Below are 10,900 nucleotides of genomic sequence, written 5' to 3'. Positions count from 1 at the left end.
TGGCAGGTACCTGAGGAAATTAGTATTCTATTAGAATTCAATCACCTGCTAGGAATCTTTCCAAATTAGGATTCCCGTTTCCTATTTTGGAAGTGTAGGATTCAAAAAGATAATGGGAGACCATTTTGATTGAAAGTCCATGGTCATTATGGTTATATATACATAAATTCATTAATTTAATCTTGTTATTTTTTGCAGTCATGATAAATATGAAATCTATGAATCCTCTCTCGTGCATACTGAATGATAATAGGCTCACTGGGCCTAAGTTTTCGGACTGGCTTCGTAACCTGAACATTGTCCTGAACATGAAGGCTTTGCGATACATTCTGAAGACTCAGGAGATTGAACTCCCTGGCGGGGATGATATGAGTGATCAGCAGGACGCATATGATCAGTGGTATGTTGATGACACGAAGGTCCGCTGCTATATGCTTGCTTCCATGAGCAATGAGTTGCAGAAGCAACATGAGAACATGAAGAGTTCTCGTGAGATCTTGAAGAATCTCAAGGAGCCATATGGGGAGAATAGCATGACCGCACGATATGAGATATCGAAGGAATTGTTTCGTGCAAGAATGCAGGAGGGAACTGAAGTCGCAACTCATGTGCAGAAGATGATCAGGCTGATTCAGTAGCTTGAGAAACTTGAGTTCCAGATGGATAAAGAACTCCATATGGATTTAGTTCTTCAGTCTCTCCCAGATTCTTTCTCAGGGTTCATTGTGAATTTTCACATGAACAAGTTATCATGTTCGTTGTCTGAGCTGCTGAACATGTTGGTCACTGCACAAAATGCAATGAACAACAAAAGGAAGGATAAGAAATTCATTCTTGTGGCTAGTACTTCTTCTAGTAAGACTGGGAAGAAGAAAAAGAAGTCCAAGAAAGGCTCTGTTCCTCAGTAGCCAGTAGGGGTGACCAAGAAAAAGGGCAAGGCAAAGGTTGCTGTGGATAAGGGAACTTGTTTCCACTGTGGTAAGGATGGACATTGGAAGAGGAACTGTTCCTAGTACCTCGCCTCGTTGAAGGCAAACAAGGGAAAGAAACCTTCAGAAGGTATGTCTATCTCTTGTTATGTTAGTTCCAATGGTTCATATAGTTCATCTATAGCTTGGGTTCTTGATGCTGGTGCGAGCTCACATGTTTGTACCTCTATGTAGGAACTAGCAAGCAGTAGAGTCCTCAGAAGGAACGAGGTTTGCCTTAAGATATGCAATGGAGCAAGTGTTGCGGCCAAAGCGGTGGGGTCGACTTCGTTACATCTAGATGGACATGTTTTATTTCTAGATCATGTTTTAGTTTTACCAAATATCTATCGGAACATTATTTCTGTTTCTAGTTTGACTAGGAGTGGATATTTGTTTGATTTCAAGCATGATGTTTGTGACATTTATTATGGTAATAAACTTATTGGCGTTGGTTATTTACACGATGGCATTTATTATCTTAGAGCTAGAAATGAAATGCTTCCGTATATGATTGAGATTAATACCGTGTCTGAATCTACTCCAAGTATAAAGCAACTTTGGCATCTTAGATTAGGGCATGTTGCAAATGATAGGATAAGTAAGTTAGAGAAGATGAGACTTACAGTTCCATTGGGTTAAGAACCCAATCTGAGTTGCGAGTCTTGTCTTCAAGGAAAAATGACTAGGACTCCATTTGTAGGACAAATGAAGAGAGCTGAAGAAGTTTTAGAACTCATACATAGCGATGTATGTGGTCCATTTAATGAAGTGGCTCGGGGTGAATATCCTACTTCATCACCTTTACCGATGATTATTCTCGTTTTGGGTATGTTTATCTTATGAAGTACAAACATGAATCCTTTGAAAAGTTCAAGGAATTCAAGGCTGAAGTAGAGAAGCAGAAAGGAAAGAACATCAAGACTCTTCGATCTGATCGGGGAGGAGAGTACATGAGTACTGAGTGTGGTGATTTCCTGAAGGGACACAGTATTGTTTCTCAATTCACTCCACCAGGAACACCGCAATTGAATGGAGTTTCTAAAAGGAGGAACCGTACTCTGTTGGACATGGTTTGGTCGATGATGAGCTATACAGATCTCCCCATTTCGATGTGGGGATATGCGTTGCAGACCGCGTGTTAGTTGTTTAACATGATTCCTAGCAAGTCGGTCTCTACCACTCCATATGAGATAAGGAATGGTAGGATATCTAGTCTTAAGCACGTTAAGATTTGGGGTTGTCCTGCATTCATTAAGAAGCAGAAGACCGATAAGCTGGAAACCCGGTCCGAGAAAGGCAGGTTTGTTGGTTATCCAAGTGAGAGCCTTGGATACTATTTCTACTTCCCTACTGAGCAAAGGGTTGTTGACGTAGCGAAACCTAAATTGTGATCTGTTGATTCGCTCACGAATACCAGACAACAACCTTCTATCACCTGTTGATTCTACGAATACTAGGAATAGGCATCAAACTCGAAAACAAATCTGAGATTGGAAGAAAGAGCGCGGTAGCTCCACAACTTTATTGATAAATCCGAAATTCAACCGTCTCAACCCTGGAGTTGTACAAAGCTTAAATAGGTCTTAAAAACGCTTAAATTGCACAAAACATAAACTTTCCTAAAATTATAAAAACGTCCTAAATAACATAAATTGCCTGTTTGAGGCCCTAAACAATGGAATTTGCCTTAAATATCGAAAAATCATGGCGAAGCAGGGTGAATTTACTCCGGAGGCCGTTTCCTTCGAAATAGGGTCGTCAGAACCTATTTTTCTCCAGGTACCAACTTGCCACCTCTTCGATCGCATCATTCTCCCCTGGGTGGAGAGAATTCGCCCTCGAATTGTCCTCGTCCGAGCTGTCATCCATGTAAGGAATCAGGTGCTTCATATTAAACACATCAGCAGTACGAATGTGGCTATGAAGCTTAAGCCGATATGCATTCGAATTGATCTTCTCTATAACCTGTACCGGCCCAATCTTCCTTGCTGAAAGCTTGTTGTACTCCCCAGCTGGATATCGATCCTTAGTAAGAATTGCCCACACATAATCACCCACTTCAAATTCCACCGAACGACGCTTCTTATCTGCAGCTTGCTTATACTTGGCATTAGCTGCTGTCAAATGTTCAAACACTGCTTGATGAATCTCTCGCAAGCTATCCACAAAATCTGCTGCCTTACCATGAACTTTAGATCTGTTAGGTAAAGGAATTAAACCCAGAGGACCCTCGGGAACAGCAACATACACAACTTGGAAAGGACTAAAACCCGTGCTACGATTGACTGCATGATTATGGGCAAACTCAACTTGGCACAACTTGAGATCCCAACTCTTCACATGCTCCCCCACCAGACTTCGCAGCAAGTTTCCCAACGACCGATTCACGACCTCAGTTTGCCCATCGGTTTGGGGATGATAAGCACTGCTGAATTGCAGCTGTGTATCCACCATCTTCCATAAACTACGCCAAAAGTGGATAAGGAACCGGGTATCCCGATCAGAAACAGTGGACTTTGGTAATTCATGAAGACGATACACCTCACGAAAGTACAACTGAGCCACTCGAATAGCATCTGTCGTCTTCTTACAAGGAATAAAATGCACCATCTTAGAGAATCAATCGACAACAACATAGATGGAATTATTACCAAGCTGTGTTCGTGGTAGACTCAGCACAAAGTTCATGCTGACATCCTCCCAAGGTCGCGATAGAACCGGTAATGGCATATATAACCCGGCATTGGTAGCTGTCCCTTTGGACATGTTGCAGACCCGACACCTCTGCACGTACTTTTCCACCTCCTTACGAATGGTCGGCCAAAAATACGAGCCTTGCACTAGCTGTAACGTCCGATCTCGCCCAACATGCCCTTCTCCATGCAACTCCTTAATAATTTGCAAACGGAGGCTGCAATCTGGAATACACAACTGGTTGCCCTTGAACAGAAATCCATCATGCAGCAAAAATTCTAACTTCTCCCCAACACGAACTTTCCCCAAAACATTAGAGAAATATGGATCAATCTCAAGCAAATCACAAAGACAGTCAAAGCAAGGTACCTCAATACGCAGATTAACCAATAGATTGTTCCTGCGGCTCAACGCATAAGCCACCCGATTCGTCATCCCCAACTTGTGTTTCACCACGAAGGTAAAACGCTGCAAATAAGCAATCCACGAAGCATGTCGTGGGGACACCTTATCTTGGCGGTGAAGGTGTTTTAATGCCTCATGATCAGTATAAAGCATGAACTCCCGATGAAACAAATAATGCCGCCAATGTTTGATTGCTTGTACCACTGCATAGAACTCTACATCATAGGTGTTGTACTTTAACTTAGCCCCAGACAGCTTTTCACTGAAATATGCAACAGGCCTGTTGTTCTGGCTCAAAATTGCACCAATGCCCACTTTAGAAGCATCACAATGTAACTCAAAGGGTTGAACAAAATCATGCAAGACTATTATTGGGGCAGTCGTAAGACGCATCTTGATAAGCTGAAATGCCTTCTCCGCTTCTTCCGTCCACGCAAACTTTCCACCCTTGATGCAATCTGTTAAAGGCGCTATAATTGTACTGAAGTGAGGGATGAAACGCCTATAAAAGGACGCAAGTCCATGGAAGCTGTGAACTTCAGTAAGTGTCCTCGGTTGCGGCCATTGCCTCACCACTTCGATTTTGGACTCATCTACCTTCAGTCCTTCCCCGGAGACCACATACCCAAGGAATAAAACCTTCGATGCCATGAATACACACTTCTTCACGGCAACATAGAATTTCTCCCTGCGAAGCACACACAAAACTGCCTGCAAGTGCTGGAGATGCTCTATTTGGTTAGCACTATAAATCAGAATATCATCGAAATAAACAACAACGCACTTGCCAATGAATGGTCGCAAGGCCTTATTCATCACACGCATAAAGGTGATCGGTGCGTTAGACTGCCCAAAAGGCATCACCATCCACTCATACAATCCCTCGCGTGTTTTGAAAGCTGTTTTCCGCTCGTTGCCGGGCCTTATGCGAATATGATGGTATCCACTCTTCAAATCCAGCTTCGTAAACATTGTTGCACCGCTGACCTAATCTAGCAAATCATCCAATCGAGGAATTGGAAATATGTATCGCACCGTAATTCTATTAATGGCTCGACTATCCATACACATGCGCCACGAGCCATCCTTCTTGGGTGTAAGCAAGGCTGGAACTGCACAGGGACTCAAGCTTTCATGGATATGTCCCCTGGCCAGCAACTCCTCAACTTGCCTCCGCAACTCCTCATGTTCCTCAGGATTCATCCTGTAGTGGGGTCTATTTGGTAGTGTCGCTCCTGGCTCCAAGTCAATTCGGTGCTGAATATCCCTCAAGGGTGGCAAACCATCGAGAAGCTCATCAGGAAAGACATCCATATACTCAGCCACTATAGGTGCGGCTGCAATTGGAATTGACGCTTCACCGGCCACTTCTTTTCCGATTAGCACATAAATTAACTACGATTCGTCCACCTCTTCTTCGAACCTCGCCAATGACAAAAGCTTCATTTCTCCACCCATAGAGGTTGGTTTCTCCATCTCTCTGCTGGGCACTAACACAATCTTCACATTTTCAAACATAAAACTGTATGAGTTAGTCCGCCCCTCATGAATCACTGGACGGTCATACTGCCACGGCCTACCCAATAGTAAATGACATGCATCCATTGCCACCACATCACACCACACAGCATCTTTGTATTTCAAGCCAATGGAAAAAGAAACCCATGCACGTTCTGACACATTAACCTCGCCTCCCTTTTTCAACCAAGCCAGTTTATAAGGCTTAGGATGTTTCTCTGTCTTGAGGCCCAATTTCTTCACTACCTCCGCAGAGACAATATTCTCGCAGCTACCAGCGTCGATAACAAAACGACACACCTTACCGAGAACAGTGCACGTGGACTGAAAAATATTATGCCTCAGCCAATTGTCGTCTGCAACCTTAGGCGTCAAGCATGAACGCCTAACAACCAGTGTTGTTCCTGTGTCTCTAGTCACGACTTCTTCTTCGATGACCTCCTCACTATCAAATTCAGGATATTCGGCTTCCTCCACATCCTCATCTTCGCCCTCCTCCGTGTCAACGAAGAATGTCTTTTTGCCAGCGGTCTTCCGAAGCTTAGACTGCCTGTGACCAACCTCGCCACATCCGAAGCACTTCATCCCAGTACCTGTTGGTCTATTTGGCTGGTTTGTGTTGGTAGTATTTCTGTTGGCTCCTCCTCCAGGGCGGTTCACCCCTCTACTGCCACCACCGCTACCATCAGGACGACTTGCACCACTATTGCTTCCTATACTGGAGGAATTCCCGAAATTACTGTTGCGTCGAGACTATTTTTCAACTTGTAGAGCCCTTTGATGTGCTGTCGAGACACTGGGTGGATCAAACATATTGACAGTGTCTTGAATTTGCACCCGCAATCCTTCGATATACCTCGCCACTAATTGATCTTTAGTTTCGTGTACCTCATTCCGGACTATAAGTTGGAAAAACTCGGTAGTATATTCATCCACCGTTCGAGTTCCCTGCTGTAAATTCTGCAATCGTTGATACATCAATCTTTGAAAATTATATGGCAGAAAACTGGCTTGCAAGTGTTTCTTCATCTTCTCCCATGTCACAACTTTTGACTTGCCCAATCTGCTTCTGGTCAATTTGAGCTGCTGCCACCAAGCCGTAGCTCTGTCTCGCAACCTAATTGCCACCAAAGGTACACGTTTGTCTTCGGGCACTCCTTTAAATTCCAAAATCTCCTCAACTGTAGCCAGCCAATCAAGAAACTCCTCAGGGTTAAGGCTGCCATGAAATTTTGGAATTTCAGTCCGCATCCCCGACTCCCAACGCCTCTTGTCTTCCTCGAATGGTCGCCTCCTGTCATGCTCGACAGCGCCCCTTTGCTGTCTTCGTGGAATATCAGCAAAATAATTCTCTCCTTCCGACTCCTCTTCGGTTTCCTCTCAATCAGGGTCAGAATTCGGATTAGGGTTTCTCCGATTCTGGTTCTTCATAAGTGCAGCCATCTGTTGTGTGAACTGCTCCATCATACGATCCATCCTCTGTTCTAGTTGTCTCAGGTTGTCACGCTCAAGAACATCGTCCACACGATCCCTTCTCCTGGGCGGCATGGCTGTTCCAGATCAAACCGTAGGCTTTGATACCAACTGACGTAGCGAAACCTAAATTGCGATCTGTTGATTCGCGCACGAATACTAGAAAACAACCTTCTATCACTTGTTGATTCTACGAATACCAGGAATAGACATCAAACTCGAAATCAAATCCGAGATTAGAAGAAAGAGCACGGTAGCTCCATAACTTTATTGATAAATTCGAAATTCAACTGTCTCAACCTTAGGGTTGTACAAAGCTTAAATAGGTCTTTAAAACGCTTAAATTGCACAAAACAACATAAACTTTCCTAAAATTATAAAAACGTCCTAAATAACATAAATTGCCTGTTTGTGGCCCTAAACGATGGAATTTGCCTTAAATATTGAAAAATCACGGCAAAGTGGTGAGTTTTGCTTCGGAGGCCATTTCCTTCGAAAGAGGGTTGTCAGAACCTATTTTTCTCCAGGTACCGACTTACCGCCTCTTTGACCGCATCAGTTGTTATTAGTAGAGATGCGATCTTTTTGGAGAAACAATTTGTCCAAGAAGGTGGCATGGGAAGGCAGATAGTACTTGATGAGGAGTCTTCAGTGCCACAGACTGATCAGACGCCTATTTCAGTGGACACTAATAAACCAGTTGAGACACCTATTCAGATTGAGAATGTCACAGAATCTCGAAAGTCTGGTAGGGTAACTCGTACTCCCGCGAGATACCTTAATCTTCATGAGAATGTACAAGAGTTGTTCGTTGATGGAGATAATGATCATAGGGATGATCCTACCACTTATGAGGAAGCTATATGAGATATAGATTCTTCTAAATGGCTAGAGGCCATGAAGTCCGAGATGGACTCCATGAGTAAGAACCAAGTCTGGGATCTTGTTGACCCTCCTGAAGGTATAATACCTATAGGGAACAAATGGGTTTTCAAGAGGATGGTGCTGATGGAAAGGTAGAGACTTATAAAGCTAGGTTAGTGGCGAAGGGTTATCGCCAGAAGTAGAAAGTCGACTATGAGGAGACTTTCTCGCCTGTAGCCATACTGAAGTCCATCAGAATAATGCTAGTTGTTGCTGCGCACTATGATTATGAGGTTTGGCAGATGGATATCAAGACCGTCTTCCTCAACGGATACATTGAGGAAGACATATTCATGGACCAACCCAAGGGTTTTGAATCCAAGGATAAGTCCAAGGTGTGCAAGCTTAAGAGATCCATTTATGGTCTTAAGCAGGCTTCGAGGAGCTGGAATCGAGGTTTTGATGAGGTTGTAAAGTCCTTTGGCTTCATCAAGAACGAAGATGAACCATGTGTGTATAAGAAGGCTAGTGGGAGCATGATCACCTTTCTTGGATTATACGTGGATGACATTCTGTTGATGGGTAATGATGTTGGTATGCTCACTTCTGTAAAGGTCTGGTTGTCTAATACTTTCTCCATGAAGGATTTGGGAGAAGCGACCTATATTCTGGGTATTCTGATCTATATAGATAGATAGAAAAGATTGATAGGTCTATCCCAAGCCCTGTATCTAGATAAGGTGTTGGAGATGTTCAACATGTAAGATTCCAGAAGATGATTGCTCCCTGTGAGACACGGTATCCATCTCTTTAAAGCGATGCCTCCAAAGACTCTTGAGGAGAAAGAAAAGATGGCACAAGTGCCTTATGCTTCGACTATAGGTAACTTGATGTATGCTATGTTGTGTACAAGGCCGGATATCATGTATGTTGTTAGTGTGACTAACAGGTATCAATCCAACCCAAGACCTGATCATTGGACTGCTGTCAAGAATATCCTTAAGTACTTGAGAAGAACTAAGGATATGATTCTGGTATATGGAGGAGGTGAGTTGAGACTAGACGGGTTTACAAATTCTGATTTTCAGTTAGATGTGGATGATAGAAAGTCTATCTCCGATTACATATTCACCTGTAATGGAGGTGCATTTAGCTGAAAGAGTTCTAAGCAAGAGACGACTGCAGATTCCACTACAGAGGCTGAGTATATTGCTGCATCTGATGCAGCAAATGAGGCAGTTTGGATTCAGAAGTTTGTGACTGAACTCGGTGTTGTTCCCTCCATATTGTCACCAATAGAGCTGTACTGTGATAATACTGGAGCGATTGCTCAGGCAAAGGAACCGAGGTCACATCAGAAGTCCAAACACATTGAGAGGAGATATCATATTATCAGGGAGATTATCGGGAGACACGATATAGCCGTGTAGAAAGTAGTTTCAGCGGATAATATCGATGATCTACTCACAAAGGCCATGACACAGCAGCAGCTAGAGAAACATCTTGAGAAGATGGGTCTTAGATACTGTACTGAGTGGCTCTAGTGCAAGTGGGAGATTATTAGTGATATGCCCTAGAGTCTGATTTATGTATTTGAATAATTCCTTTTGTGGCAATAAAGTTTATTCTATTATTCGTATATTGTCTATGTTTATGAAAATAAAATCCTTAAGATATTTTCAATGCTTCATTCTTAAGAGTTAAAACTATGAGTGACAAAGTAATTCGGTAAGAATATATTTAAACTATTCAAGATCGTGGAAGACTTAACTAGACATTATTTTTCCAAATAGATCATCACATCTGTCTGTTTCCATGATTAGTATACATATATTAATGAAGATGGAGTAGTGAGTCTCATGTTATCTGATAACTGTTATCAGGACAGACATGTGAATACTTATATGAAAAGTAGTCAAACGTGACGTGCAGATAATATTCATACGGTAACTTACTCATGTCAATGAATGTTATATGGATCCTATTAGTGCATATAGTCCTTAGACCTGAGATGGAACGCTATCTCAGGTATAGGTGATTAGGATTTGCTACTGTTAATGTATTTGTGCTTAGCATGAGTATTCGGCAGATAGTGATCCTAGTTAGTTAAACTTGGAGCTAGGTGTCCAATCAAGATGGGATTCGCTAACTTGAGTAAACAAGGAAAATGTCCTATGGATATGAGTTTTGTTCTAGATCGAGAAATTCTCGGCCGGGGTAGATAGACTCAAATAGAAAGAAGTTTATATTCAAGTTCTACAGATTTAAGAATGAAATCGGAGAATCCATATGATCGGCTATAGAGTTTGGCATTTATCGTAACTCATCGGGATCTTGTAGTGAAGGGATTTAGTGCATGGCATATACGATTAGAGGTTCATCAGAATGTTTCAATTATACATTCGTCATCATTTGGATTGTCACGATATGCAGTTAGATGTCACTCGAGAACTTTGGGAGCCAATTGCATTTTGGGAATTATACTTTTGGTTACAGAAGGAGTTTATGGTAATATCAAATGAGTTGATACTATAATCCCATTGCCATTTGATGATGAACCTAGTTAGTCACACACATTGAGCGTGTCTAAACCGAGTAAAGAATTAATTCTAATTAAGAAAGTTAATTAGGAATTAATTATGGAACGAGGCTTACAATGTGGTTGCAAGGGTGCTAGTACATCCTGAAGCCGAGTTCAATATCAAGGATAAATCTAATTAAGGTGATACGATAGTTTCCTTATTTGGAGAGTTTCTATAAATAGATTGTCTATTGATGGAAACTCGTGTCATGGACTTGTTTGATCTTTCTTTCTAACTATAAGTGCAAGTCATTGGATGACTTAACTTGTGAGGATTCATTTGTGATTTATTAATTAATGTGGATTAATTGATAATTACATTTTAGTCCCTATGGTAAAGATATATATATATGTTCTTACAGATAACCCTAGAACGCAATCTATCGATAAGACC

The 10,900-nt window shown here is 42.1% G+C and overlaps 1 long non-coding RNA gene across 1 annotated transcript; it reads left to right on the top strand.

The window, feature by feature from the left end:
• Window positions 1-210: 210 nt before the first annotated feature.
• Window positions 211-1,430, top strand: LOC116206041. Its single transcript, XR_004156624.1, has 2 exons — window positions 211-1,059; window positions 1,164-1,430. It is a non-coding gene; the product is annotated as an uncharacterized LOC116206041 (long non-coding RNA).
• The last annotated feature ends 9,470 nt before the right edge of the window (window positions 1,431-10,900 follow it).

The sequence above is a fragment of the Punica granatum genome, chromosome 4 (genome assembly GCF_007655135.1).
Source record: "Punica granatum isolate Tunisia-2019 chromosome 4, ASM765513v2, whole genome shotgun sequence".
Lineage (NCBI taxonomy): Eukaryota > Viridiplantae > Streptophyta > Magnoliopsida > Myrtales > Lythraceae > Punica > Punica granatum.
Note: the sequence above shows the minus strand (reverse complement) of the source record. Positions and strands in the feature narration are given on the sequence as shown.